Source organism: Micromys minutus (genome assembly GCF_963924665.1).
Source record: "Micromys minutus genome assembly, chromosome: 18".
In the NCBI taxonomy this organism is placed as follows: domain Eukaryota; kingdom Metazoa; phylum Chordata; class Mammalia; order Rodentia; family Muridae; genus Micromys; species Micromys minutus.
Genome location: NC_137953.1, coordinates 6436329 through 6462053, shown reverse-complemented (window position 1 = coordinate 6462053; position 25725 = coordinate 6436329). Strand labels below are relative to the sequence as shown.

Here is a 25725-nt window from a genome sequence, read left to right as displayed (position 1 = left end):
TCACAAATACTGACATCCAAGATGTACTATTGTTACAAGCTGAGGACTGACAGTAGAGAAATATTAAGCCTTTGTTTTTCATGATGAAATTGTTGTGTTTCTACAAGATCAAATACATTTCCTATCGTAGCAAAAGCTCTACAGTCCATAATGTAAGAGCCTTGAGTCTGAGCACAGTGTAATTGCACAGCATGTGCAATTGTTCCGAATCTGGACAGCAAGGCACTGGCAGAAATACCTTGCATTTATTATGTGCTGAACATTGAATTGATTTTGTGGATGGTCTTTATGCATTTAGCAATCTATTCATATAGAGACTCGGTAGATAGATGATTCTGGCATAAAGAACACTGATGCTCTCTTGCAGATGACCTGAGCTAAATTATCATCAACAACATTGATTGGAACACACAAACACACATACACACACACACACACACACACACACACACACACACACACACCATAAAAAAAGAGATCATTTTCTGTTAATTATTTTTTCTACAACCCTCACATATAGCTATATGACCTCACATTGGGCTGAAGCCCACAGTTTGAGAAGGTTGGAGTTAGATCAGTGCCATGCTAAGAGATATAAAATGGATGCAGTTCTCACCCTCATGATGGTTACCTTAACATGAGTAGAAGAAAATTAGTCAGACTAGAAGTAGAGTAGCCTGTAGCGGTGTTCACACAGGCCCAAATGAACTGAGTGTTAGGGGGGCACATCCCTGGTTGCTGATAGATCTTTCTGAAGGAAACTCCAGGGAACATTTATAGTCATTGGCTCTTTGTGATTGTGGCTACATTTAGGTTAAGAAGCATCCAGGTCAGCAAAGCAAGCTGGTTGGAGATGTGTCATTGAAATCTTAGATAATGTGGGAGGGAGTATAACAAACCCTCCTGGTAAGAGTCATTTCTTTAATTTTTTGAATTGGATGTTCTCTGTATTTACATTTCAATGTTATCCTCTTTCCACAACTTCCATCCCTTCTCCTCCTCCCTTTGCTTCTATGAAGGTGATCCCTCTCCCAGACACCCTCTCCCAACTCAGCATCTTGGCATTCCCCTACACTGGGAAAATGTGCCTTCACTGGACCAAAGGCTTCTCCTCTCACTGAAGCCAGACAATGCCATCCTCTGCTACATAAGCAACTGGAGCCATGGGTCTCTCCATGTGTGCTCATTGGTTGGTGTTTTAGTCCCTGGGAGCTCTGGAGGGTTTGGTTGGTTGATGATGTTGTTCTTCCCATGGGGTTGCAAACCCTTTCAGCTCCTTCAGTCTTTTCTCTAGATCCTTTGTTGGGGTCCCTGTGTTCAGTTCATTGGTTAGCTGCAATTATCCTCCTCTGTATCAGTATGGCTTTGGCAGAGCCTCTGAGGAGGCATCCATATCAGGATACTGTCAGTAAGCACTTCTTGGCATCAGCAACAGTGCTTGGGTTTGGTGGCTGCACATGGGGTGGATCCCCAGGTGAGGCAGCCTCTAGATGATCTTTTCTTTAATCCCTGCTCCTCTATTTGTCCCTGAATTTCATCCCTTGAGTGTTTTATTCTCTCTTCTAAGAAGGATTAAGGCATCCACATTCTGGCCTTTCTTCTTTTTGAGCTCCATAAAGTCTGTAAATTGTTTCTGAGCTTTTGGGGCTAGTACCTGCTTATCAGTCAGTGTATACCATGTGTGTTCTTTGGTGATTGGGTTACATCACACAGGTTGATAGCTTCTAGGAACCTCCATGGGAAGAAAGAATAGACAACACAATTCTTGATCATGCTTGGGCAACAATTCTTCCTTTTGTTCAGGCTGTAGAACTATGGTAGATGGCATTCCACTGACCAAGTCATGTTTCCAGAAACCATTTGTTGGCTTTTCTTTCATAGATACATTAGTAGAGAGCAGGAAAGCATTGTAACCTCTAGAACAAAGTGTTCTTCCTAATCCATCTCACGAATTTGTCCTTTCCTGTGTAATCATACAGATTTTAGAATTTATTTCAGTCAGTAAAATATGCTAAGCTCTATATTGTTGCTTTCTAACTTGAGAAGTAAACATAACAGGACACTCTCAATTTTTATATCATTTTATTACTAAAATGTCAAATAATTTTCAACCAGAAATAAGGGAAAATGTGATACGAATTTAAACCACTTTAGCATATTAGAAAAGATTCATAAACAAACACTTAACAACATACACACACACTCGCGCATGAACACGCGTGCGCGCACACACACACACACAAACACACACACACACACACACACACACACACACACACACACATACACATGTTCCACCGTGAGGACAGTTGGTCTCCTAGTTGAGCATTCTTTCCCTCATACTGAAGCAGAGCAGTACATGGAAAGGACTGTTGGGAAGGGAATTTCATACTGAGAAATTATAATTTATAGTCAACATCTATGAAGTGCTATTCAGTGTGTTAACATGGCCTCTACTGAATGCATTCTTCGGCAACGAGAATAATGCCAGATTTCACAGCATATTATTAACATAAATAATAAAGTTCATAAAACTTACAGTCATTTCTAATTAGAACTAAATAAAAATAACAGTGCTTCTGTTATCTGTACTGTATGTCTCTATAGGTTTTTATTCTACAATTATTTTGAGTGTACAATTCAAAATGTAATATGCTACACTGTCAGAAATTAGAAAAACCATTTAAAATATTTAATTTTGATTTTGACAATAGTTATTCAAGAAAAACAGGCTTCACGGAGTTTGAGGTTTTATTTTCTACGTTTTAAGCCAGGGAAAATTTGAACACTGTTAGGATTAGTGATGCAGTGGAATTAATACAAATTCAGTATCTGTAATCAAAAGGGAAACACGAGGTAGAGGAGACAATGAACGGGAGACACATGAGCTTGTCTCTCTTCAGATACATCATAAAGTAGTCCCAATTCCAACCACTCATTATTATCACCCATGTAAATTTGAAAAATCAGACACTGAATTTTGCATCTATTAAGCCAGGTGTTGATAGGCTACGCCATCATTTTGTCATGTAATGGTTGTTGTTGGCCTCTCTGAAAAAAAAAAAAAAAAACTTTCAGTTATTTCTTTAGCCATAAGCCTGTTGTTAAGAAGTCTATTAAGGCTAGGAATCTGACCACTTTAAGCAGTTGACTTCATTTACCCCTTGATAGGTTAATTTTAAAAAAAATTATCAGGGTTTTCTTTTTTATGAATCATGCTCAACTCCCCCCTGGAAATTCTGTTACATAATATTATATTGCTTTCTCTGACCCATCATGCCCTTTGCTTTCCCCTTGAATTTTCTCTCCCTGTAACCTTTGATCCATCTTATGAAATGCTTTGCTGACCCAAGCTCTCAAGGTTCAGCCATTTCTTTTTATTGCGTAGGCCTTATATTGAATCCAAATCTAACAACCTCAGATAACATGTCCATCACAAAAAACTAAAAGATAAAAGAAAGAGGAAAAAAAAATCTCTAAAACAAGAAGCTAACTTTTTTTTTCAGTTTATAGACCTGAAATAAGTACAGATATGATTTTATTATACAGGACTGAGAAAAATGTAAAACAGATAAAAGACTTTTCGGTTCTGATAATTAGTTAAAGAATTTTAATTACCAGCAACATTATTTTACCCTCACCCTGAAGACATTAAGTACAGAATGGTTTTGTAGTGCTAGTGTTCTAGTTCATTAACCATTGTTCATAAAAGTAAAACAGTGATTACTGAAAACAAAAAAAAAAATGTGGAAATATCATTAACAAAACAATGTAAAATAAATCACCTTAAAATACATAACATATTTAAAAATGATCATTTCACTTAACAAAACCTAGATGTAATAATTAATAAAGAATAAATAATTATTTTCAGAATATTTGGTTGGAATTAATGAATTAATTAACAAATATTATTAATCAAGTACAGCAGAAAGCAGTCACTATACAAAGAATCATATCTGTAATCATCACAAAATGGTTTGCAATGATAAAATATTAAGACCCCTATGTATTCTTCTAGTTCAGTTTTCAAAAATATTTTCAATTCCATACTATTATCTCATCTTAGAGTATTCCCTGTTATATACAATATATAAGATGTGTATTTTAATGTTTTTGGAAACTAAACATTAGAAGCATTTATTCCAAACCACAATTTGCAGTTCATTGCATTATCAAGTCTTTGTATCACTGGCCTTAGCCAAGAGCAGCTAAAGGAGAAAAGCGTTTCTTCCACCTTACAGGTCTCATAGCCAAAGAAAGTACAGGCCAGAACTGGAAGTAGAAAGCTGAAGGTAGATACTGACTTAGACACTATGAAGAGTACTGCTGCTTACTGGTTTGCTTCACTGGGCTTGCTGAGCTAAGCTTTTATACAAGTCAGGCACACCTACCTAAGTTTGGAAGTGACCACAGTGGGTCACAATCCTCTGTATCAGTTACCAGTCAAGCAACTGTCCCAGGGACATACTTATAAGCCAGTCTGATTGAGTAATTCCTGAGTTGATGCTGGCTTTTTCTGGGTGTGTCAGGTTAACAACTGAAACAATGACAACCAAAATTATCAAAAATTCATTATATAGTAATTACTACCTTGTGACACACACTTTTAATCCCAGCACTCGGGATATAGAAACAGGAAGATTTCTCAGACGGAGGCTAGAAATATATATATGGAGCAGCTATATTGGCAAACAATATGCAAAAGATTATAAAGAATTAAGAGAGGCAAATCTTATAAGCAATATATTAAAGCACATGAACAATGCATCTAACTTACAATATTTTTGTAATGAGAGTTAAATCTGTTGTTACCTGTAATACTAGCAAAGTCAAAGAAATAAATGGCAGTGGCAGGAAAGATGGCACAGCAGGTAAGAGTGTTTGTTTCTCTAGCAGAAAACCAGAGTTTGGTTCCCAGTATCCAGCCTGGACCACTCATAACTACCTGCAACTCCTGCTCCCGGGAAATTGATGCCTTTTCCTGGCCTCCATGGGCGTTACACACATATCCACATAAACCAAACCAAACCAACCAAACATACAAACAACAAAAAACTTACAACCAATACAATTATCTAATGTTTCTGAAATACAATCTTGAAAATTGTACAGGCACCATCTAAGTATCCCATCCCTGGGAATTTATTTCTAGAAAATAATCTGAAATAGACACAAGGGCTCTATTACAAAGTTGTAAAATGTGCTGTTAACAAAAGAAACAGAAAAAGAAAAGAAAAGCATAAGAAATAACATAAATTATAAAAATAAAAGCATATAAATAAATAATAGTTGACCTGTATCCTAAAATATTTTTTCAGTTATTTGACTTACTTTCAGTAATCACATCAAATGTACCATTGTCACATTTATATTTATCAAATGATGCTGTTCACTCATCCCAGTAATTTCTTACCTATTATCTTTCTATATAGTTCATATATGTTTATTTTAAGAGTATAAAATTAAGGCATAATCTTTCTAGGGTGTTGTTCTAGGCAGGAAAATAAAAAACAATTATTCTGAGAATTTCTGATGAATTAAGAGATAGAGAGAGGGTAAGAGTGTGACAAAAACACAGACAGACATTCAGACAGAATGACAGAACAGGGTACAAAAGAAGTACATGAACAATTGGACGAAACAAAGCTGTTTGAAATGAAGTCAAGGCACTACTAAATGCCCTGTAAGGATGATCATGATTTAGACACATACAAAGTGTTTAGAAGAACGTTTTAGTTAGAGGGAAAACCACATCCAAATATGTAGAAAAATCCAACCTTTACATTTCTATATAGTATGATCTAGGTTAGTGAAGAGCTCCCAGGAAGCTCACCATGACTTCTTATATGAAATGAAATACATTTTGTTGGATTAAAATCAAAAGCATTTCCCAGCCTTAAGAAATTAATGCTTTTAAAATAACTATGATTTGTTATTATGTTAGGAAACATTTGCCCTGTGCATTTTCAGGAAATGTGAATTATCTGATGAGGCTGAACTTCCAAAGAAGGAATGGATATTTAAATTTATTCTGTACAGGGTTTATGAGTTGTCTTGTCTTTTAAGTACATTAATATCAATATTGGTGTACTAATCTATCAAGCATGCTCACATGCTTCACATCTAAAATGCGCCAGCTTCCTGTGGCAGATCCTGAAGCTAACAGGAAGGGTACGTGCTAACTTGCCACCTAAAAGCCTGTGTTTATTTTACCTGTGCCAGGGTCACAAGGCAATCACAAAATTTAAAGACTGGGCAAAGTATGAGTTTAATTACCCAGTCGAATTAAAAAAGAGAAATTAATATTTGCTTTGAGGACTGCACACACCCCCAATCTGATTTTTCCAGCCAAGCTGAGTATAAAGGCACCTGACAGGGACTGGGGAAATAAGCTGTAACAAACAGTACACTGGGCTTGAAAGGCTAACCAGTCTACTATTGGACTGAAATGGGGCTATCCTATTCTCATTGAGTATTTTGATATCTAAATAATTAGCATTAGATAGTAAGGACATGAATAGCTGTTTGAGTTGTCTGATTTTGCTTCTCTCTTTTTTGATGAATGTCAGGACAAAAAAAAAAAAAAAAAAACCAGCTTGGAGAAGAAAGGGTTTCAGATTACAGATTGCAGTCTGCCATTGAGAGGAATCAGGGTAGGATCTCAAAGCAGTAGCCAACAAGCAGAAACAAAAGCAGAGGCTATGAGGAATGCTGTTTACTGGCTTACTCTGCCTGATTTGTTCAGCCAGCTCTTTACTATACTCTGAAACCACATGTCCAAGTGCTGCACCACCCACACCTGTTCAGATTCCTCGACATATCAGTAATCAAGAGAATGCCCTACACGATGTGTATGTGTATGTGTATGTGAATGAAGTGTGCCTACACGATGATCTTATGAAACCCTCCTCTCAAATATGATTCCTTCTTCAGTGCATATATATAGATTGGTAGCAAGATGGCAAAACCAAGCAGCACAGGGAGCTAGGGAGATAACTCATCAATCAAAGTCCTTGCTACACCAGTGTGAAGACTGGACTTCATATGCCCAGCAAACCACTAAACTGTGAGGTAGGTGTGGTGCCTACTGGAATTTGAAATACTGAGACCCTGTATCCATAAAGCAAAGGACTTAAGTATCACTAGGACTTAGTGAGACCTCTGTCTCAGGGTCTCTATCATGTGACAATGTCATTAGTGTAACTGGCCATTGATGGTGGTCCACACTGCAATCCTAGCACTTGGAAGGCAGAAGAATCAGATCATCCTCAGCTACACAGTGAATTCAAGGCCAGAATAGGATCATGTTCCAAGCTGAATTTTAAGATGAGCATCTGCTGGATGGGGAATGCTGGAAATCCCTTACAGATATGCTGATATGATTCAACACCTTGTCTACTGTCTGACTAATAAATTTCATCCCAGTTGTTGGGAATGATGCTGAATCTCAAGCTGTGTTCATCACGCGGTCGGTGGCCTCATTGATAGCAGCTGAAGTAGATAATTCATAGCCCACAACAAAAATTAAAATCACCTATAGTTTAAATATAGACTGAATGGCAACAAATTGTTTGCATTCTGTTTGCTTTCAGTAGAGACTTCTGCCTCCTCAACAAGAAGGAAATCAGGCACAGTGTGAGTCCCATGTAGAGGATACCACCTTTGATAACTTTTAATATTACAAAAAGTCCTGGGTTATCTGGACATACAAAGCCATCTGTCGTCTTGTCCCTGGGGAGGTAGAGTTCAAGATCAGCACTGTCTTTGTATAGAGTCTGTCTGCCATACATGTGTAAGTTACCGTGAAATGTGTCTTTAACTATAGAAGATTGTAACACTACATTTGTTGTGCCACTGGTTTCTTCTTGGTGTAGTAGTCTGAGCTCAAGATTTTTAACAACTGAGCAGATAATGCTGGATTAGTCTTTCAACCTGCCCACCTCTCATTCCCATATGATGCATAAAGTGATCAGACTCAGACTTTCTTTCTTTCTTTCTTCTTCTTTTTTTTTTAAACTCCAGATTTTAAATCCCTGGGGCCTCCAGTCTCTTAAGAGTTAGGTACATCTTTTCTGAACACAGACCCAGCAGTCCTCTGATGTATATGTGTTGGGGGTTTCATGTATGCTGGAGTATGCTGCCTAGTTGGTGATCCAGTGTCTGAGAGAACTCAGGGGTTCCAGGTTAATGGAGATAGCTGGTTCTCCTACAGCATCCTCCTCAGCATCTTCCAGCTTTTCCCTAATTCAACCACAGAGCTCAGCAGCTGCTACTGATTAGTTGGGTGTAAATATCTGCAACCGACTTCTTCAGCTTTGTGTTGGGTCTTTCAGAGGGCATCATGATAGGTTTCTTTGTTTTGTGAGCTCTCCATAGCCTCTGTAATAATGTAAGGCCTTGGGGCCTCCTGTTGAGCTGAAACCCACTTTGGACCTATGCTGGACCTTCATTTCCTTAGGCTCTTCTCCATTTCCATCTCTGCAGCTTTTTCAGACAGGGACAGTTATGGGCCAGAGTTTTAACTGTGAGATAGCAACCCCATCTCACACTTGATGCTGGAGGTGGGCTCTACAAGTTCCCTCTCCCCATTGTAAGGCGATTCATCAAGGGTCCCTCCCTTTCAGTCCCAAGAGTCTCTCACTTCCAAGGTCTCTGGTACATTCTGGAGGGTTCTCCCGACCTCCTGCTTCCATTCTTTCTGCTGGCCCTCAAGGCTTTAGTCCTTTTCCCACACTCAATACCAGATCATGTTCCCCTGTTTCCTATCCCCCCATCCCCTTTTCCATCCCTGATTCCTCCTTCCCTCCCTCCTTGTGGTTGCTTTCTTTTCTCTCCCAAGTGGGACTAAGGCATCCACACTTGGGCCTTTCAGCTCCTTGACCTTCTGAGTTCTGTGGACTGTATCTTGGGTATTCTGTATATTTTTTGTGGGAGCCTAATATCCACTTATTAGTGAGTACATACCTACCATGCATGTACTTTTGGGTCTGAGTTACCTCATTCGGGATGATATTTTCTAGTTCCATCCATCTGCTTGCAAAACTCAGGATGTCTTCATTCTTAATAGCTGAGTGGTATTCCATTGTGTAGAACCCCACGAGGATGACATTAGCTGAAATACCTCACAAAGGGGAGAGAGAACCTGTTGAAACCATATCCAGAGGTTAGGCACTGCCCCCAATTGAGGGATGGAACCACACACCTGTAAAATATTAATCCAGAATTTCTCCTGTCTAAAGGAAATACGGGGACAAAGAGTAGAGCAGAGACTGTAGAAAAGGCCATCCACAGACTCAGCACTTTCTAAAGTTAATGAATTTCTAGAATGTGTTTTATCCTGTATCTCCCTTTAATTGCAACACTGGTAGCTTGGGGGAAGGTGGATCTCTGAGTTCCAAGCCAGCCCTTGTCTACACAGCAAGCAATATCTTTACTCAAAATTTTTTTCACACATGTGTATGTATGTGTGTGTGTGTCTGTGTCCCTGCCTGTGTTTGTAGAAAATATACACATCTCACAGAGTGAGAAAACATTTTAGGGTTAATTCCTTCCCCAGCCGTATGGCTCCTAAGAAACGAACTCAAGTTATCAGGCTTGTCTCTGATCCCTTTACCTTCTGAGTCATCTCACACGTTTCTACGGCTAATCTTGCTTTAATTCAATTTTCTATATATTCAATTTCTGTATATACATGTGTGTGTGTGTGTGCTTCTAGATGTCTATATGTTCTTTGCATGTGTGTGCCAGAAAGCACATGTGAACATCAAAGGACAACCATGTATAATAACCAACCCTCTATACCTCTCCATTGTGTTCACTATTGAATATGGCAACACAGCTGGTCCAGGAGGTCCTGCATCTGCATCCCATGTAGCCACTAAAGAGCTGAGGTTACCTGTGATGAGGACCACATCTACATTTAATCAGATTCTTGAGTTTGACCTCAGGTCCTCCTGTTTGTACAGCAAGCAATGAACCATCTACCCAATCATCCAAAGGAGAACATTTCTGTTACATATACCAAATACAATGATTTGAAAGTCTCATCTCAGAAAAAGTGAAGGTTAAAGCAAGTTCCTCTCCCAGCACAAAACTTTTAAAGATGGAAATTAAAACAATGTTTGTTCGATACGGAACAAAATATGCCATTTTAAAGTATGGCTGTTCACACTGATGCTATATTGATTTTTTTCCCCAAAGGTTAAACAGCGCCTGTGGTACTCTCTTGAAGCCTAATTGCACAATTCATAACATGCAGAACTCTGCAGGCATAGTCTAAAACGGTGTGTTTGGGTCAGTCAGAGAAGCACCTCACTACAAAGGAAGAGTGATGGAAACAGGCTTTGTTCAGACCTGCTGAGTGGAGACATCCCTGCACATAATGTCCTGACATTCCACGCTGTACCCACTTTCACTGGAGCTCCCTGTCTAGTGATGGTGTCTAGGGCAGAGTAACCGCGAAGCCCTTTTATAAGCATGCTGCTTCCACGGCACTACAAGCAGTGCTGACTGGCCTTGTAAAAGAAATTTTCAGATGTTTAGAACAGAAGAAAAAGGAGGGATGCTTAGCTTTCCATAATTTTTACATGTGCAATGGTATATAAACAGTAATGCTCTGAGGATTTGAGGAAGGAATATGCCCACTCCTTTGTATAACAGCATCAGTCATGGCATGGAGGGAACCCTGGAGAAAGCTCATTCACCTCTTAGTGACCTGTACTTGTCAAACTCATTTGTCTGCAGCTGCTGCTCCTCAGGTTTCTCTCCCTTTGCTTTTTCTCCTCACTTTTAACTTCTCTTCTCCACCTTCCTTTTTTTTACTCCATTCTCTTCCTGCCTTCTCTTCTTGTTCTTCCCTTCCCCTTATTCCTTCCTCCTTTTAATCTTTCTCCACTCCTCTTCTTCCTTCCTCCAGATTCTCTCCTTTTTTCTAACCTCTTCTTTGTCCTCTTCTCTTGTGCACTCCCCTACTCTTCCTCTTTTCCTCCAGACTCGTCTCCATCACATTCCTTTCCTTTTTCCTCGAAAGAGTTGGATTTATACTCGTTGGAAATGGTCAAAGTAGAGTTATAAATCATTCTGAGATCCATGATTATACAGATGTAAACAATTATCCCTGTGCGGGACATATCAAGTACTGGACACTGTCAGCCTAACTAAGTTCACATCTGTACAGGTCCATAGCATACCGTATGGTTTTTGTTTGGATGGTTGGATTGTTTTCTGGAGAAGGAAGCAAATTCACAATTTACTAGTATGGAAAAATGTTGGTTAAGCAGGATACCCTGCAGGACTCAGCGGTGAGGGAGGCTCATCTTTCCTTTTGGTGAGAAATGCATAAAGGACCCTAATGACTGGTGAGAAGCGAAGGGCCCGGCCACTCCTCAGGAGACATGACTATTAATCTATATGCTCTGACACTATTCCAATCTGGGTAACTGTTTTCTGTCTTTCTAAATCACCCTCCTTTACATTTGTGTTAAAACAACTCTCTTTCTCTCCAAAATGAATTACACTGTCCTTCAGTTAGACTGCATCTTTGAAGGGTACAGGTGTAAATTTATCAGGTAAAGGGTAAGACAGCGTCTCTCCCCATGGCCATTATTAGCAACCTTCTCCTTTTTATCTCCTGGTAGCGTTCCTTCAAGTTCTTTTATAACCATACGACATAAGATCTCAATCTTTTTTCTTAGATTGAAAGAATTCATTTTCTCTCATTGGTTATTATATTTTCTTGCTTTAATAGCATATGTTAACTTGCATCCCAGATCATAACACCCACATCTTTAAGGATGTCCTGAGGCTAAAAAGCGTTTGGAAAGTTTCACCAAGAGGTCTGACCTTTATCAAAGAAAAGAAAATCAATCATTTTTTCCCCTATATCCCAAACATTTTTCAAATGTGCCTCAGAATGAGCTGAACAGCATCCCTGAGAGATGTCTGAACTCTTAGCCTGCATTCAAAGGCAAAGTGGAAACTAAGCTTCTTTAACCTAAAACTTGGACTTCCAAGCCTTGCCTTAGATTTACATCCAGAGATGTAAACTAAAACCATTAGCAGTTGGCCATGCTTTGTGCTTGAATGTGAACTGTCCCCTAGATCTTCAAATATTTACCTACTCTTCCCTGATCAGGTGTTTGGGAAACTAGAGGACTTGCAGGAAGTGGAGGCTTATGGAAATTAGTGGTCCACCTAGGGTGGCAGTGCCCAACTTCTTTTCCACTTCAATTGTCCTCCTCCTCTCAGGTACCCTGGAATGAGTGGCTTCTGTGCAGCATTCAATCTCAGCTATGACAAACAGTGTCTGTCCCTTGAACAGCATGGCAAAATCAACCTTCCCGCCCTTCCACCAATCTTTTATTTCCTCTCTTACAACTTTATTTTTAAAAAAGAGGGACACATATACAGATTTTTAAAGGCATTTTGGCATAGCACTATATGAATATTTTTTGTCAGTACTTAATTCTTTTAGAGGTTTGATAGTATGCATTGAAATCCCACTAGTTACCATAAGCATGAAGTACATGTAGGACAGAACTTAACATGGAAACACTCAGTTTTCTTGGTGAGTATAGATTAAGCATAATCATTTGAATACCCAAAATTGCCTCAAGGCTATATTCTTAACTCTTGGATTATTAATGATTTAAGGTTCAGGTGTACCACACTCTGAGAGGGTGCTTATATATTTATTTTTTTCCTAAGGACTGAGGCTTCCATATTTTTGGCCTTTGTTTTTCTTGAGCTTCATATGGCCTGTGAGTTGTTTCTGAGGTGTTCAGAGCTTTCTGGGCTTAGTATCCAATTATCAGTGACTTCATATTATGTCTGTTCTTTTCTGACTGGGTTATCTTACTCAGGATGATATTCTCAACAGCCATTCTTTATAGACACAGAGACAAGTAATTAATTTGTCATGTTATAAAGTTAAACAAATTTCCTATTTTTTTCCTCAAAGTGAGTCCAACTAGGTGACCAGGATAGTTATTAGGAGAATATTTGAGTAGAGGAAAGGACAAAGGGTAATGTAGTTGGACATTTTTGTTATGTTCTCAGCGATATTTCCACATAGAACTCAATAATGCAAAAAATAGCCTAAGTTGAAGCAAGGCTTTGCAAAGAGTTTTTATTCTGCTAAATCTTTTCTCTAATATAATCTTAAAATAGCCCCCATAAAATTGCTGATAGACTCGTGGGAGTTTAACACGTGTATTGAGGGAGAAAATTAACCACGTATGGTGTACAAAGAACACACTGATTGAAAGGTGCTATACACATGACAGATAATTTTTTTCCTTTTCTGTTAACACTCAAAAGAGTTTTGCGGAAAACTGACCATGCTAGATGTCTATAGATAGAAAATACTGGAATATTTAAATATGTGATTCAGGCTTGTGTAGGAGTAGAGCCTGGATCTTGAATTTGATAAGTCACAAGCTATTAAATTTACCAAATGAGAATACTAACATTGTTTAAATTCCAGTGTCATTTTGAGATTTGTTTCCTGGGGTGTGTGTGAGAAAGATTTCTTCTATAGTCTTATAATAGAGTGATTCAGTTTAGTTGAAAAAAATTCTTACCTCTACTCATTGAGTTTTATGGTCTCCACTTCAATCTTTGATTAGCCAAAAATCTTAGTCCCCTACATAAGATGTACTGTCTGAGTCAATGTCACTAAGGCTGAATTGATTCAGTAGGACTTCCTGGTCAATGTAGCAGTAAGAATCAGTATGATGAGCTCACGGATCAATCTAGAAAATTCCAAAGGGTATTAAAGCCACTAAGATTTTAATCCTATGAATCATGGAGCATATATGTTTTCTATTAGTAATCCAGATGGGAAGGGATATAAATGCTGAGTGTTTTAATGACATAGAAAATGTATTCTATTGCAGAACACAAACTCAATAGTGCTGAAAGCTGAACTTGGAAGAGTAATGTATTTCACAGGGTCAAGACTGTGATTCCATCTTAAAATAGCATAATCAAGTGGGGAAATTTTCTACACAGTTCAGTGAGTGCCTTGTCTGTGTTCTCAGAACCACTATAACATCAGTTCTATACAAAGCTAAAGGCAAATATCACTTTAACTAAAAAGTCCCCAGAGGTATTTTGCAGAACACCAAATTTCTAATATCCATAAAAAAATTTTAAAAAAAGAAAAGAAATACATTTAACAGATAGTTGCAAATATACCTGGAAGAAATCAATAACAATGGTATTTCTAATATTTTAAGCTACATCTCAGGTGTTTTGTGCTTAAACCATTTATACTCACACTAATTTGCACCCTGTTTTGTTTGAAAGCATTCATATCCGTATTCTGTGGCAGAATGCTCCTCGAATCCCCACTGAAATGCATCTAGTGAGTATCACCCTCCATCCTAAAGGCCTATGTTTACTTCAGCCCATCATCTACACCCAGCCAGTGACTAGGATGATGCTAAGAACAAGAGCTACATTACAAACACGAGGGGACATAATATAATACATCAATTGGGAATTGTTCCGAAAAGAGAAACCATTTGGAGCTATAAAGGTTGTGCTCTTGGAAAGCAAAGGTTTATTTTCTTCTTATTTGTTTTAGGAGAAAAGCGTAATAAAGGAGGAAGATGAGGTCCAAAAGTGAAAAGGGGAAAAAAATTACAGTATTGACCCAAATGTTGCCTGCTGAGTCATAAGAAAACTGAAATTGCTGTCAAGAGAGGGTGGTCCCCAGCTGAGAACCTGAAAACCTTGAGGAAATAGTCCAAGTGAGAACACTGCTTATAAATCTTTCTTACTGCTGGGCTCTTCCAGGCTACAAAGAGAAAGTCAGAGAACAGGGCTGATCCTCACTGGTGTTCTGGAGCACACAGTGGCTCGAAGTAATTCAGTTCTGTAAGTGGGGGTAATCTTGAGGGAGGCTGATGAATGACCTTCACCATGGATAGGATACCAACACACTACAACAGAGCAACACCACTCATGCAGTATGAGATTCTTTTATACAATGCATACAAATTGTCCCTCACAGCACTATGACAAATTCACAGTGACAGTCATGATTTGAATGGGATTTGAGGGATAAAATTTCATCATCTAGGGATAAAAGTTACTTGTCTAAAATTTTCATAAATGGTTTTAAAATGTCAGACATGTTTTTCCCCGGGAATGGGTACCTGTATGTTTAATTAATTAGTTCATTCCATTATCGGACAATAGGATTTCACGCAAAGAGGGACTTGTCTTGCTGTTTTCAGCTTTCTGAACTGAATTACAGCACTTTAAAAACAAGTACATTTAAAAAAATATAATTATATCAATTCATTGTGTATATATTTCAATGTATGCCAAATATACCCTTGTGTGTGCACGTGTTTGTGTGTGTGTGTGTGTGTGTGAGAGAGAGAGAGAGAGAGAGAGAGAGAGAGAGAGAGAGAGAGAGAGAGAGAGAGAGAGAGAACAAGCACTCTATGTGCAGATAAGGGCCAGTGGGGGAGCTCAGTTGTCCTGATCTCTCTCTCTCCCCTTTTAGCTGAGATTGGGTTAGGAACGAACCTGAACCTATAGTATTGACTATCAGTTGGATAGATTTGGACAGTTATGGTGCTAAAATGTGAAGTCAGTGTTCTTTATGTGCTGACAAAACAAACCTATGACCACTTGAGTAATCTCCCCAGTTTCCTATTTGATCAGTTTTCCTCATCCTGTGATCATATTAAAATACTGGTTTAAAGCTACCATGTGTTCCCCTAAAGTTTTCTCTTGTATGTGAATACCTCTACTTTCTTAGATGGTATAACCCCATATATATTAGAAATCCCTCTTACGTTGTCTGAGGTAGGTTCTGTTAGTTTCCCCTTGTTAAATTCGGTTATCTACTTATGGCTAAATGATTTTTTTTTACACATTGCAGATATTTAAAGGATCCAAATGTAGGATGAATATTAATTTTTTAATCAATTGTATCAGCATGTACCACATGTCCAGGAAAGATTATGAGGTGTCTTATGCAGATTAATATCCCTGGGTGTTAACGACAGGTATTAAACTAATAGCATCACCATATGCAGCCCAGCAAAAGAGTTACACATTAAACTGGTAATAAACATATAGGCAACATTACTTTTATTTATGTCGTATGCTTCTTCAGGTCCAAGAAAGGTAATTATTTATATATCACTAGAGCTCCACTGAGCATTACTACTTTGACAGCGCTACAGTTGTCTTTAGACAAGGTAAAAGGAAAACGAAGAGAACTGTGTAAAATCTACCTCCCCGAGACACCAAGCAAATGCAATGGCAAATCTCATATTAAGTAATACATGGTTTATTTCTACATTAACTGCAAAGCTACATAACTTAAATATACTGTTGAAATAACCTCTGAGATAAATTTAGACTTACTGACATAGAAACACACACAAAACACACACACACACCACAAACCTAAGTGACCAACACATCATTCTGAGAAAAGAAACACACAACACACACACACACACACAAACACACACACACACACACACACACACACACACACACACACACACACACACAGAGGACATGGGCATTTTTCACAAATAGCATAAAAATTTGGATGAAAATATCTCCACAAAAAGTGTTGAGGTACCATGAGCTGCCTGTATGTTAGTCACTAGCTGTCTTGGTTACTTTCCATTTGTTGAGGTAAAACAAGAAAAGCAAACTAAAGAGCAATTGACTTACTTTGGCTCATAGTTTTGGGGAGATCACTACATTTTCATCTGCAGGATAAAGCAGCAGGAGAAAGAGACTAACAGGTCACATCGTGTGTGTGCGCGCACACACACTCACACACACACAAAAATCAGTGCAAGCATGAAAAGGCAGACAATGAAGCCGTTCAGCCTGTTTCCAGTGATCCACTTCCTCCAGTGAGTATTCAGCTGTGTAAAGTTCCACAGACTTTCTAACAACAGTGTCACCAGCTGAGAACCAAGTGTTCAAATATGAACCTGTTCACATTCAAACTTCCACCCCAGTCAAGTGCTTCCAATGCAGAACATAGACATTCTGGAATGTGTTCTGAAACTTTATCCCTGCAAATGTATATAATTAAACAGTAGAAAAATAATTTAATAGTGGTATCGGCTCCGAGTTTAAAAGAAAGTGAATATATAGATGGTATGCTACATCTAACACAGAGATTTTCCACAAACACAACAATGTGCTTTGTCAGCGGAGTGTCTTTATTTATTAAAGTCACGTTTCTCCCTTTACTTCCAGTTCTCTTTCAAAGTCTACAAATAAATATGAATTGGGCTCTCATTTTCAATCCATGGATTGTTAAGACACAATTCAATAAGTTTCAGTTTGACAGAGAAGTGGCATTAAATAGCATCTGTAGGTATTATCACTGCTCCATTTTATGTAGAGATGCATCTTTATGTCAACACATGTATAATATTTCCCACCCTCTCCACAGTGTGCAGTCTCCTTTCCCCTGCTCTCAGGAAGGTCATGCTTCAACAGCTATTATAATTGGATCTAATCTAAAGCCATAACTTTTGGGGAGATGTTTCCAGACTGTGGAATTTCTCTTCATGTTTTCCTCACCTGAGAAGAGGCAACATCAACCTTTCTATGATCCTCTCTGAATTAAAAAAAAAAAAAAATGAAGTTCAACAAATTTTAGGTGATATCAACAACAAAAACCACAGCAACAAAAAAATGATTGCCAGAGCTTGAAGGTGCCATTTTGTGAGTGATGCTTTGAATTGATTTTAACCTATGTCCCTTTTACCTCTTCACTTTAAAAAAGACTTCACCAAGACGCCCTCTTCTTCTCCAGGAGCAAAATGTCCTATTGACTTACCAGCCTCAAACACAAAGGCACTGGAATGTGCCAAATGCTGCTGACATTTCAAACAATTGTCACATGTTTCATCATTGGATGTCCTTGCAACAGGAGGGTCAGTGTTTAGAGCAGTGTAAGGCTTTAAAGCTTGCCTTGTGTTCTAGGGAGGAATCTCAGAAGGTAAATTGCTTCAAATGAAAGCTAGAGGAGCAAAGATTGGGTCTCCAGAATCTACTTAAATGTCAAGCACCCATATTCAGAGATGGAGATAAGATCCCTGGAGAAGCTAACTAGCTGGAAAAGCTAAACCCTTGACCTCTGGATTCAAGAGAGTCTCTGCCTCAGTACATAAGGCAGTGATTGATCTAGGAACACATTCAGCATTACCCTGTACTCAGTGAATGGTTAAGTGGACTTGTGACAGGCTAGAAATAACACCACTTTTTTTTGGTTTTCTATTTGCTTCTTTTATGTTTGTTTCCTGTAGCTTATGCTGTGCAGCTGAAGATGCCCTTGAACTACCCACTTTCCTGTTCCTACCTCTCCAGGGCAAAGATTACTGGCATGTTCTGCCACAGTGTATATGGTACTGGGAATCAAACTCACAGCTTAGTGCATGCTAGGCTGCCACTCTTCCAACCAGAATACATTCCTCAGCCCAAGTTTGATTTGCATGTTCCTATACCTATGGCTCAATCTAATATGTTTAGGAAGATAAGTACCATCACAATGGAAAAGTGTGTTTTGTCTTAGGCAGCATCCTGGACTTCTAAGGACTATGATTTGGTTAGAGAGTTGGAAGTTAACTTTACCAAATTCTTTTGAATAATTTATGAAAGAAAAAGTCATGTACTCATCTATATCAAAAATTTGTTTACAATTCTGAAATGTCTAATACTGTTGATACCAGAGTAGTCTAGAAGAAAATATGAAAAGAAAGTTTGGGTTTTGTAGTCTTGAAGAAGGAAGGGGTGACCTAAAACCATGTTCCAGCTTTTCTACTTTACATGACTTGAATCTAGTAAACATTTCTTTTTTAAAATTAGAGAAATTTAGTCATCCATTATAATTACAATTGTTTTCAATGTCAGACATTTGAGAATTACAAGAATTTTCCAATATATTATTAACTATACATTTTGTACTCAGTCACAGTCTGTACTATTAGGAAATATTAAATATTAGACATTATAATGGGAATTGAGAAAGAGGATTAATTCCAAGTGAATTAACAAATTAACTTTTCAAATAACCGGCTCTTAGTTTTTATGATGTAATTTTACCTCTTTTATGTCCCATTCTTCCTTTAAAAGTATTAACATAATGAAAACCACCCTTTTCTTCCATCTATGTCAGGAACTTAGAAAAGGCCTTTAGTGTTAAGAGAGTCTTCTAAGTCCTAGGTAATGTCCCTGGGCTTGGATGCTATGCTCCAGGCTCACAGAATGTCAGTTGTCAGTGTTCAATGTGTTTATTGGGAATATTTTTCTTACAAATAATTGGTAAGAATCCTAGACGACAGCAGATTCATCATTCTCATTTCATGATTGAAAAACTGAAGGAGAAAAAGGAAAAAGAGGAGGAAGAGGGGATGAGGGGAAGGAAGAGAAGGAGGAGAAAGAAGAGAGGAGGAGGAGGAGGAGAAGCAGGTGAAGATGAAAAGGAAGAGGAGGAAAGTACATTGCTCACTGAAGAACTTGGATTCAATTTAATTTCTCTGACCCCAATGTCTATGAGGTGACCCTGAGTCATCTTTACTAAGTTAATGTACTTAAATCTTCCAGCTTTATGAGGTCAAATAAGAAGAAAAATATATAGGGAATAATATGTAGGAAAAGTACTATGTAATAAATGTTAACCTAATACCAGGGTTGGGCTTCCTGTGATTCAGGCATCTCCAAGGTGTGAATGCCATTGACTTTGAAAAAGGAGTCCTGATTTCTTCAGTCTCCCAAATAAAATGCAATTCATGCAAAACACTCTGACTCTGCCAGAGCCTAACCAATACAGATGCAGATGCTCACAGACAACCACCAGAATGAGCATAGGGACCCCAATGGAGAAGTTACAGAAAGGACTGAAGGAGCTGAGGGTTTTGCGACACCGTAGGAAGAACAACAATATCAACCAACCAGATCCCAGAAACGAAACCTTCCAGGGACTAAACCACCAACCAAAGAGTACACATGGAGAGACCCATGGCTTCAGCTGCATATGTAGCAGAGGATGGCCTTATCTGGCATCAATGAAAGGAGAGTCCGTTGGTCCTGGGGAGGTTTGATGCCACAGTGTAGGGGAATGCTAACACACAGATGCAGGAGTAGGTAGGTGCATAGGGAAGCATCCTCACAAAGGCATGTGTAGAAGGAAGGGATAGGGGATGTGTGGAGGGAAAACTGAGAAGGGTATAACATTTGAAATGTAAATAAATAAATATAAATAAAATTTCCAACAAAAAATATAATGAAAAAAAAGACCAGTCAGAAAAAAATAGCCTGACATAAATAAAGTACAATGTCAAATATCAATTATCCACTTTAGTTTTTATACAACCACATCATCATGAATGCCCTTTGAGTGGTTATGCATAATTTTTGACAATGATTTTAAAATGTGGACCATGCTAACAGTCCCAAGAATCAATTTGAAATATACTTAGGAGAACTTACATAGGAAATAATCGGGAAAATAGGAGAACTAAACACCCAAAGGCTCGGTGATGCCAGGAGCAATTAGAACCTCATTTTATAGAACAAGCATGCAAGCCTGACCACTGGTATGCCAGGGTGTGTTTCCAGTCTTGAAAACCAAAATTCTACGTATGAACATCTACAGAAATGCATCTAATACCTTTAAACGTCACAAACATGTTTTAACTTAAAAGACTAAAGAACTCTTGGCTTATGCACATGTTAAAACAGGCTGCTGTGATTTTTTTTTTTGTTTGAATTGAACCAGAATAAATTTATCTTTATTTTGAAAATGTGTAATAGAGAAAGAGAAAATAGTCACCCAACATAACACTCCAATAGTTTAAGCAACTGGAATGTTTTTTTTCAGTGTACAGTCTTCCATTCAACTATAAATGCATGTCTATATATGTTAACATATATATGTGTGTGTTATGTATATTACATATATATAGCTATATACGTTATACTTAATTCAATGACATATAAGGAATAAAGACCATTTTCAACTTTTCAGATATAGATTTTAGAGGCAAACCACCTTTTATTGATAAATAACTAGTATTTTAAGTATCAGCTGAAAACAAACATCTGCAGAATGACCTTTATTGATACTTCTTTTATCATTGAGAAGTACTTTGCCCTGAGACAAAGAGTCTAGCAGCAGAACTCTGGGATATAATCCGTCTTTATCCAATGTGTGCTGATTGTGGACTACTGTTCCATGAGGCATGAGGGCAAGGTAGATGCCTCTTGGGGACTCAAGATGGGAAGCCCTTACCCCTGAGGGACCAGCCACAAGATGGTATAGGACAGAATAGAGTTTATTTGGATCATGGAGGGAGTTAATAGGGCAGTAGGGGCAAAGAAAGAAAAGAGTAGAAGAGGAGTAGATAAGTAGAGGCTGGCCAGGAGGGGGGAAGGGAACGGGGAGAGGAGGGGCAAGGGAGGAAGAGCAAGGGCAAGAGACCAAGAGGACAAGAGGCCAAGAGAGAGAGGAGGGAGCAAGTATCCCTTTTTATAGTGTCAGGTTACTGAGGCTGGAGCAGAGCATATCTGGTTGTTGCCAGGTAACTGTTGGGGGGTATACTTGGCTGTTGCCAGGTAACTGTGGGGTGGGATTTACAGAATCCCAACATTTTTCACCTTCAAATAAATGGAGTTTGTTTTCCTATCATGTTCAGGCCACTCAAACCCTGGCCATCTGGGAGCTGTGCTATCAGATCATTATGGCTTTCCGCAATGCAGTGCAGTTCAGAAACTGCCTGCTACATGGCCATGTCTCTTCCTCTGAATTCATGGCCTTCATATTCTATTTTTTTTAAAAAAGATACATAGTTTTGGCAATGCTGATGTTATTATTATTTGCAAGCTTTTATGTTAGGCTTTATCAAAAAAGTCACCTGACTTTCTAACATGCTTTTAAGTGGATTCATTAAGCCGAGGGTGGAAGACAAGGAAGCAAGCTCCCGTTAGAAAGGTGTACTTTGTTCTCTACTGTTCATCTCTTCCCAGAACATGTTTTAAAACATAGTGGTCTGTTTGGAAATGGAACTTGATAAAGTATTTAACATAACTCAATTATTCATCAAATGAGATAAATTTATACTGTATGTTCTCTTTTAAAATAAAATGGAAATGTATAAAGTTTTTTTTATTGCTTTCCCTCTGTCATGTAGGGGAAGCATGCCTCCCTTCTGGATGAATGTTTTAAGAGAGAAGAAAAAAACTGACCTCATGAGCTGATTTGTTGATAAAGATTGTCTCAGACAAGGAGGCAGCATTCTTCCTGACAGTTGTTGTCCTAGATGAGAGTTAGTCACATGCTCCCTTTTTTTTTTTTTAAATCAATACTGTTCCTGGCTCCCCAGTGACAAGAACATGCCTGACTCCCCTTTCCTCCTCCTTCTCAGTTGGTTTTCTCTGGCCACTCAATGTTGCTATAAAGGATCTTAGCCCCAGCCTTGTCCCTGGCAGCACTCCCCCCTCCTCTATCTCTAAGGCTAAACAGCCCCTATCTTTCAGAAAGCACCAAGTGTCAGGATCCCTGAATCTATATAGACTGTGTGGTGTCTCTTCTGTGCATCAGCTACACAAATGCACTGGTGTTCTCTTTATATTTTTCACACTGATGTATCTCAAACGTTTTAGATGGCCCCAGGCTTATCATTGGTTCTCAACGAGTACTTCATAAATAAATGAATGCAGAACCCTGTAAGGCAGATAATCTTCAGTTAAATGAATACAATACGGTATATCTTAAGGCACACAGTCTTCAGTAAGGGCAGTCACTTGGTTTTGTGGACAGGCATATGTGTGCACTGGAAAGTCTGTGACTGAGAATGCTAACCAAGCACTGAATATTTACTCCATTATAACTTCAAATTCCAATAAGAAATGCTTGTTCACATTTTTTTTCTTTTGAAACATCTCATTGGTGAATACAATGAACATTGATCCTGCACATTGTTCATTTTCCAATCTAACTCTTCCCCCCAAATCACATTTTCTAGTGTGTGTGTGTGTGTGTGTGTGTGTGTGTGTGTGTGTGTAAAGAAGTACATACACACATGCATTTAACCCCTAAAACTAGTTACTATTGCTAATAAATGGCTAACCCCTGGATTATGACAAACCTCCCAGGGGACCACATCCCTGGACAACACTGGCATTCAGAGTGTGATTTGCAGGTACTTGCATTTGCCCGAGTTTGTATAAGCCTGCATCTGCAGGTCACTTGCTGCTTTTTTTTTTTTCAGCCATCTTTATAACTGTGGATTGGGGCTTTTGCACCGGTCTCATCATGTGGAAATCGAGCTCTTACTTCAGAGGATATCACGCCTTTACTTAAAGGCAGATATGTTGCTTGACTGGAATCTGAAAAGGAGCTTTCCTGAAACCTCCTAAAGCGTCAAAGCTGGCCTCTCAATGGCCTCTCAATGGCCTCTCAATGGCCCACCTAAATGGTCAGCAATGGTAGGAAATCCTCTTCCAGCTGGAATTCAGAGCATACACAACCTACGTGGCCTGTCTCCCAGGACTAGACTTGCATGTGTAGATAAAAGCAAACAGTTATTAGGAGACAGAGGTGTGTGGATACTAGGCATTCAGAAAGCCTGTTGCTAAAAATTGGGACCCTGAAAAAGGTTGTTCTTAAGTTGTAAAGCCTTTTCCAGATAGAAAATGAGCACGGACACTTTAAGTAAAGTAGGTACATATGAAGTTCAAACAAAATAGGCACAGCTAGAAGGAAGAAGGTACTGGTTTTTTGTTTGTTTTGATTTTTTGCATATAGTTATTTTATACATTAAGAAATCAGAACCAGTGGATACTAAATGTCAGGCCATGTGTAGGATTGTACATATATATTTTGTAGAAACCCAATATAACATATTATCTGTTACTTTGTGGTTTTAAAAATGTATTCATTTGATATCTATCTTAACACCTGTTGAGATGCATGCTTTGTATAAGACGTGGTGGTCTGTTTAAATACATCAAGGGCTAGAGAGATGGCTCAGTAGTTAGAAGCATAGGCTGTTCTTCTAGAGGACTCAAGTTCAATTCTCAACATCCACACTGCAGGTCACAGTTGTCTGTAACTCCAACTAAGGTGATGTGACACTCTCTTGACATCCACAGGCACTGCACACATGCAGTGTCTGAAGTTAGATGCAGACTAACACTAACATACAACCTTCAACACTTACATTCAAGAGATTTAGTATTTGGTATGAAAGTAAATTTGCTCATTCTCTTATCTATGCACAAGCTTTACAACTTAATCTACTGTGAATGATACCATAAGAAGAACATTTTAGGGCAAGTAACGTGCATAGGTTCCCATAGGTAAAGAAACTCTGATCTGGGGGGGGGGGGGATTTTCAATTAAAGACAAGTATAACATGTAGAAAAAAAAAATCAGAGCAGAGTTTGTCTGAAAAATAAAAAGCAAAAAAGCAATTGGGTTCTATTTAGAAGTTGACACGAGAGCTCAACAATTTGGATATAGAAACAAAGGTAGACTTTTAGTAAAAACAAAAATAGAAAGGAAGGAGAGCGAAACAATCTATGGGCATCTTGAGCTCATCTCAATTCAATTCAGCCTGTTGATTATATTTCTTGAAATCTCGTAAATCAATTTCTGACCTGTCTTTCTCTCTCGGCTTTGTCCTATTCTATTACACAGAACCTTCTTTTTCTCCACTGAGTAAAAAGTGTTTGTTCCTAATGTATACATCATCCATGTATGTGTATCTATATATCTAAATCTACCTAATTATCTCTATCTATCCATATCTTATCTGTATTTGTAACTTTATCTGTATCTATATCTCATCTATATCTAATCTATAGTCTATCCCAAAATCATCCTGTAAAAAAATCTCCCATGTTTTATTAAGTTCTAGACTTATAAAATATAGACTTACCTACTAATTCCCCTCAAAAAGTTTCCCCACCAGCAACTTAATGACATTAAAGTAAGTTTAAAAATTGAATTTGATTGCAGGGTATTTTAATCTATTAATTCTGGTGTTTATACAATTTTACTATCTGAGTTTTAAAAATGTTCATAACTCTCTCTCCCTCTCTCCCTCTCTCCCTCTGTGTGTGTGTTTGTTTTTCTCTCTGTTTCTCTCTCTCTCTCTCTCTCTCTCTCTCTCTCTCTCTCTCTCTCTCTCTCTCTCTCTGTTTCTCTCTCTCTCTCTCTGTTTCTCTCTCTCTCTCTCTCTCTCTCTCTCTCTCTCTCTCTCTCTCTCTCTCTCACACACACACACACACACACACAGAGAGAGAGAAATGATATTTGATGAAAAATTAAATTATAAATGTATTAACATAAAATAAATGACTATTATAAAGTGTTGCATACCAGAGTGGGGAACTTTTTTAAGAGCTCATGGGATAATATTAACTTAATAATTAAAACTGCAGATATGTTTAAATTCCATCCTGGAGATCTATATTAGTCTAGACCTCCTCAAAGATGTGTTGGGAAGACAGTCTCAGCAGAGTAAGGACAGGAGAGTAATCCTGAACCTATGTCATTAAGGCTTGGTGAGATCTGAAGAGATGGCTCAACAGTTAAGAAGGCTCTGCTTTCCCAGTGAATAGTAACTCAGCTCTAGACACCCATGCCAGATGGCTCAGAGATCCGAGGAATCTGAAGCCCTCTTCTAACCCCCATCATGTATTATTGTACTCAGAAGT

The 25725-nt window shown here is 38.4% G+C and overlaps 1 protein-coding gene across 1 annotated transcript in view; it reads left to right on the top strand.

Annotated features, from left to right (window-relative positions):
* LRRTM4 (leucine rich repeat transmembrane neuronal 4) overlaps positions 1 to 25725 on the top strand; it is a gene marked incomplete at both ends in the record, with an annotated part of 738349 nt that overhangs the window by 637020 nt on the left and 75604 nt on the right. The window lies entirely within an intron of this gene.